We start from the raw sequence: 6,320 nt of genomic DNA, 5'->3' as shown, positions 1-6,320 counted from the left end.
CAATTTTAGGTGATGGCCTCTAGTTTTTGTAACGGAGTTAATTTTAAACAGTTTATCGCTAATGTTGCTACCACCATTGAACATTTTGTACATGGAAATCATATCCCCCCTTAATCTCCTCACCTCTAATGTGAACATGTTTAAATTTAGTAGCCTCGTCTCGTAGCTCTGGTCCTCCATACCCCTAATTAGTTTGGTTGCCCTCCGCTGGACTTTTTCCAACTCAAGGACATCTTTTCTTAGTTCTGGTGACCAGAACTGGACCACGTACTCCAGATGAGGTCGAACCAATGATCTATAAAGTGGCAAAATTATAGACTTGTCCCTGCAATACATTCCCTTTTTAATACAGGACAAGACCCTGCTAGCTTTGTTTACAGCAGCCTGGCACTGCAAGCTACCTTTCAGTTTGTGGTCTACAATGACCCCCAAATCCTTCTCCATTTCTGACTGCGATTGGTGGGATTGTTATGCGTGGGTCAGCCCACTGAAATAAATGGCTGCAGCCACTGTTCAGTTTTTGGCCACAGCCCTTCGCCAAAAGCCGGTTGGAAAGTCAACTTCTGTTGAATGGAGTGGTGTCAAGAGGGCCACACGCTGCTCAAATTTCTTTGTCATCGGGTTGCTGGATGACTTGCTGATTGCTTGAAGCAGGGTATGGCCAGCTTCACTTGTGGCCTGTTGTGGCCTTTTATCTTTGTAGATTAAATATAAATGAGTGTAAACACAGCCTCACAGTCTTCAAACAAACCACTCTCTATCTAGTGAGGTAAGGACTTGGTCTTACCAATATCTGTTTGTTACATCGATAGGCTGTTATAAAGGGGTTCTAGACTTTAAAGAGGCGCTCCAGGAAATCTACCACCGCACTGCAAGGGTTAACATCTTGTTTTATTTTTGCTTGTCTGCATCCTGTGCTTCCCCGTCATCCCCCACAAACAATGCAGCTCGAACATACATTCTGTGGTTTTCATGGCAGTTCTACTATATACAGTGTATATACGTACTGTGTGTATATACACTCTATTGCCAAAAGTATTGGGACGCCTGCCTTTGCACACACATGAAATTTAATGGTTTTCCAGTCTTATTCTGTAGGGTTCAATATTGAGTTGGCCCACCCACTGCAGCCACAACAGCTTCAACTCGCCTGGGAAGGCTGTCCACAAGGTTTAGAAGTGTGTCTATGGGAATGTTTGACCATTCTTCCAGAAGCGCATTTGTGAGGTCAGGTACTGAAGTTGGACGAGAAGGCCGGGCTCGCAGTCTCCACTCTAATTCATTCCAAAGGTGTTCTATCTGGTTGAGGTCAGGACTCTGTGCAGGCCAGTCAAGTTCCTCCACCCCAAACTCGCTCATCCATGTCTTTATGGACCTTGCTTTGTGCACTGGTGCGCAGTCATGTTGGAACAGGAAGGGGCCATCCCCAAACTGTTCGCACAAAGTTTGGAGCATAAAATTGTCCAAAATGTCTTGGTATGCTGATGCCTTAAGAGTTCCCTTCACGGGAACTATTACACTTGGCACAAAGCAGTCAGGCAAGTACCGTTCTCCTGGCAACCGCCAAACCCAGACATGTGGATTGGATTGCCAGACAGAGAAGCATGATTGGTCACTCCAGAGAACACATCTCCACTTCTCTAGAGCCCAGTGTCGGCGTGCTTTACACCACTACATCCGACGCTTTGCATTGCACTTGGTGATGTAAAGCTTGGATGCAGCTGCTCGGCCATGGAAACCCCTTCCCTGAAGCTCTCTCTACGCACTGTTGTTGTGGCAATCTGAAGGCCACACGAAGTTTGGAAGTCTGTAGCTATTGACTCTGGGCAGACAATTGGCGACTTCTTTTTTTTTTTCCATTTAAAATTTTTGTTTTATTGAGCAAATTAAACAAAGAAAGTACATACAATGTGATCAAACATATCACATCCCAAAAGAAAAAAGAAAAAAAAAAAACGACAAACAAACAACATATCCCTTTACATCTTCAAGTGAGCAACCTCCTAACTATGAGGTTGTTTGGTTAGGTCACTAGACATTGCAGGCAGGTACTCACAATTGGCAATTCCAGCGTAATCTAGTCTCATTGCTATGCAATAATAACTAAACAAAACGAGACAAAGGTCGCATAGAAGTATAGAGAAAGTATAGAACTTTAGGATCTCCCTCCAAGACGCTACATGCACCCAGGTGCTCCAGAGCGAGCAGGGGCATGTAGCGTCTTGGAGGGAGATCCTAAAGTGCACCGGCCGGAGCACCCGCCCGTGGGGCGTGCCGCTCCACCCCCGCAAAAGGGGAATCACTAAGATGTATTATGTTATCGGCGTGTGTGTCAGTCGTCTAGTCAGGTTTCTGCATGAGTTCTTTGTATGTTTTCCCCTGGCAAAAATGGGTCCAAGGTGCCCACAGTCTGGAGAATTTGGTAAGTTTGTCTTGTTTGGTGAACAGGAGTTCCTCCATTTCGGCTATGTAGTTTACCTGTTTAATCCATTCGGTGATAGATGGGGCCTCACCTCCCTCCAGAGTCTGGGTATCAGTGCTCTAGCAGCATTAATCAGATGTTTGAAGAGAGTTTTTTGAGGTCCCTCAGGTCCCTCCTCCCGGAGGTGGAGCAAGTACACCCCAGGATGGAACGTAAGTTGTTCCCCTGTTATTTGTCCTACGAGTTCGTGGACCCGTTTCCAAAATGGTCGGAGAAGGGCGCACTCCCAGAAAATGTGTAGGAGAGTGCCCTTTGCCGAGGTGCATCTCCAACAGGTCTCTGGCACTGTAGGGTCAATTTTGTGGAGAAGCACCGGAGTCCTGTACCAACGGGACAGGATTTTGAAGTTGGTTTCTTGGGTCCTACAACTCACTGAGCTTTTGTGGGCCCCAGTGCATATCGATTCCCAGTCATCCGTCTGAATGTCTTGGTCCAGTTCCCTCTCCCAGGTGGCTCTCAGGGTGTCAGATCTGGCTGGGGTAGATGGACGTAGTAGGCCGTAGGTCCAGGAAATGAGGTGTCGGGAGGGTCCCTTGCCCAGACATGCCTGCTCAAAGCTGGTCAAGGATCGAGCAAAGCCCCCTCTTTTCGCCGGGGAAGTGAGGTAGTGTCTCACCTGGAGATAGCTCCACCAAGGTAGCCGGCCTGTCACAGAGAGAGGATCTATCTCCGCTTTGTCAAGGAAGCGACCTTGGTTATAGAATGAGTGTGTCCTCAGCAATGTCGAGAGCGCCCAATGAGAGAGAAAGTCTGTCGTGTAGTTAGGGGCGAAGTCTGGGTCATGGGTCAAGGGAGTCATTGGACTATCCGGTGTTGTGAGAACGCCTTTTCTACGTACGGTGGTGAATTATTTAAAGGTCGCCCCAATCAGAGGGTGAGAGGCGATGTGTGGAGGACTATGCCTTTGGTGTAGCCATGAGAGAGCCGTCACCGGGGGTGTAGTGTCACAGTGTGTGTCCATCGTGACCCATAATTTAGAGGGGGCAATGACGTGCCAGTCAATGATCTTGCATAAATGGGAGGCCAAGTAGTAACCAGATATGTCCGGCACGTCAAGGCCCCCGCAACCCTTCGGGGCTTTCATTAAGGACCAGGCGATTCTAGGGTGCTTGTCCAGCCAGATGAAGCGTTTAAATGTCGACTCAAGGGTGTTAAGATATGATCTGGAGAGGTGTATGGGGATCGCCTGAAACAAATACAAGAGTCTTGGGAGGATGTTCATTTTGATTATGGCCGCTCTGCCAAACCAAGAGCAAGTCAGAGATCGCCATCGGTGTAAGTCCTGAGTAATGATCTGGGTCATGGGCATAAAGTTCAGGCGGAATAACTCAGTTGAAGAGGCCGGTAGGTGGATACCCAAGTATTTGACCGCCGATGAGGCCCAGCTATAAGCAAAGGCACTCTTCAGCTCCAGAGCCGTCTCAGGAGGTAGACCGACGTTGAGCGCTTCAGATTTGGTATAATTAATGGAAAGATTAGACAATGTACCATATTCCAGGAAGAGGGAGCTTAGTTTCCGTAGGGATGTCATGGGATCAGTCAGGAAGAACAAGATGTCATCCGCATATGCTGCCACTTTATGTTCGTGGCCACCCATGCGTATGCCACGTATCTGAGGGTCATTTCGGATCAGTCTAAGGAAGGGTTCCAGCGTCAGGATGAAAATAGTGGGTGATAAGGGGCACCCCTGACGTGTCCCGTTGGTGATATGAAAAGGTTGGGACAGGCACCCCATCGTGCGCACCCTAGCCCAGGGTCGGGAATAGACTGATCGAATCCAGTCCAGCATGTGGTGGCCCAGTCCGATATGCTGAAGAACTGTGAGCATAAAGTCCCAAGCGACCCTGTCGAACGCCTTCTCCGCGTCTGTGGAGAGCAAAACTGCTCCCATTTGGTGCTTTTCCAGCCAAGAGACTAAGTCTATGGCTCTAATGGTGTTATCCCTAGCACAATTGGCGACTTCTGCACACTGTGCACTTCTTTATGCGCTGACCCCGCTCTGTCATTTTACAAGGCCTACCACTTCATGGCTGAGTTGCTGTTGTTCCCAGTCGCTTCCACTTTGTTATAATACCACTAACAGTTGACCGTGGAATATTGATCAGAGTAAAAACTCTGATCATCTGCTGTAGCACCTCAACAATCCCTGGCCATCTCCTGTAGCTTCGGTCCAGTCCCTGATCAGCTCTTGCAGAATTAATCCAATCTCTGACCATCTCCTGTAGCAAACCTCCAATCCCAGACCATCTCCCTTAGCATCTCTCCAATCTCTGACCATATCCTGTAACATCTCTCCACTCTCTGACCATCTCTCCAGTCCCTGACCTGTAGCATGCCCATAGCCTCAGATCATTGTATACTGCATGCCTGCAGTCTTTGACAGCTTTCTGTAGCATTACACTCAGTGAATATTAAGTGTGATTCCTTTTGTCAAGCGACAGCTAAGGCCCCCCTATGTCAAGCAAGCTGTTCACCACTGAATTCAAGCACATTACAATTCTGTAAACATTTACCAGCACCTTCTCTACTTTCCTGGCGGTAAATATTACAAATCTGTAACTACATTTGCACAGCCACATCAGTCATAGAGTGGAAAAAAGTAGAGAACTTGCCACTGTTGCATTTATATTTTTCTTTTAGGGCTGTGGAAATTAACGATTAATTCCTCGATTAATCATTAAACTTTTTGATCGATTAAAATTATTTTGATCGAAAATGAAAAGACTCACCTCCCCTGGCTTCCAGGAGTCCCGTCGGAGATCCGGTGACGTCTCGGACATCTACGTCACCGGACTCCTCCCCCCTTCCCCAAGTGGCTCTGTCGGCTAACGAAGGGAAGGGGGCGGAATACTGTGACGTCGATGTCCGTGACTTCACCGGACTCCTCCCCTCTTCCCTTTGTTAGCCGACGGAGCCACTTGGGCCGGTGAGTTTGCCCAAGAAGCACCGAGCTTCTGTCTTATCTTAAACTTATATATATGCACTATGTGGCTTTCCATTAAACCCCTTAACACTCTCAAATCAAGTTACTTGTAAACCAAGGTATTACTGTACTATGTAAATACATTTGTAATCCAGCACGTTATTATTCTGAGTTGCCCCACTCAAGCGGCGGCCATATTGAGTGGGGCACGTGAGATTAATAACGTGCTGGATTAGTGTGATCCTAGTTCATTTTATTACTTAATTGCTGTGCTGTATGTGTATAGGCCAATGTAGTTGGATCTGTATGTGCGTTATAATTATTCGATTAAAATTTTTTTTGATTAATCGAACACGAAAATTGTAATCATTACCAGCCCTATTTTCTTTATTAGATGTCATTTCAGGTTCATTGAAGCTTAGAACGCAAATAATGCTGGTCAAAAATATTTTCTTGGAGGATATGAATTTACTGCAGGTGTGGAGATCCTAAGAAAAATGTAATACACACCCAATCAGAAGTTGTTTCTGTATCACGTTTCTTGTAAGTATGGTGAGCATGCTGTTTAGTTACACAGGGATGTCACACTCATTAACATTACATTCCAGTCATAACTGGAAAGATACTCTTGAATTGCACACTACTAGCTCATGGCTTTGGCCTTTCAATCAGACATAGCTTTATTGCGCCTCATTGTTATCTCATTGTTTTCTCAGCAATTTGGTCTTCTGATTGATCTTTGTTTAACCAGTTGACATCCGCGGTGTTAAACCCCCTTCCCATCCAGGCCATTTTTCAGTATTCAGCGCTGCGGTACTTTGACTGACATTTATTCCGTCATGCAGCGCTGTACTGAAATGAATTTTATACCCTTTTTTGGGGACAGATAGAGCTTTCTTTTGGTGGTATTTATTC

The sequence above is a fragment of the Nanorana parkeri genome, unplaced genomic scaffold, assembly GCF_000935625.1.
Source record: "Nanorana parkeri isolate BGI_ZX_2015 unplaced genomic scaffold, ASM93562v1 scaffold1612, whole genome shotgun sequence".
NCBI classification, from domain to species: Eukaryota; Metazoa; Chordata; class Amphibia; order Anura; family Dicroglossidae; genus Nanorana; species Nanorana parkeri.
This window is presented reverse-complemented; position numbering follows the sequence as displayed.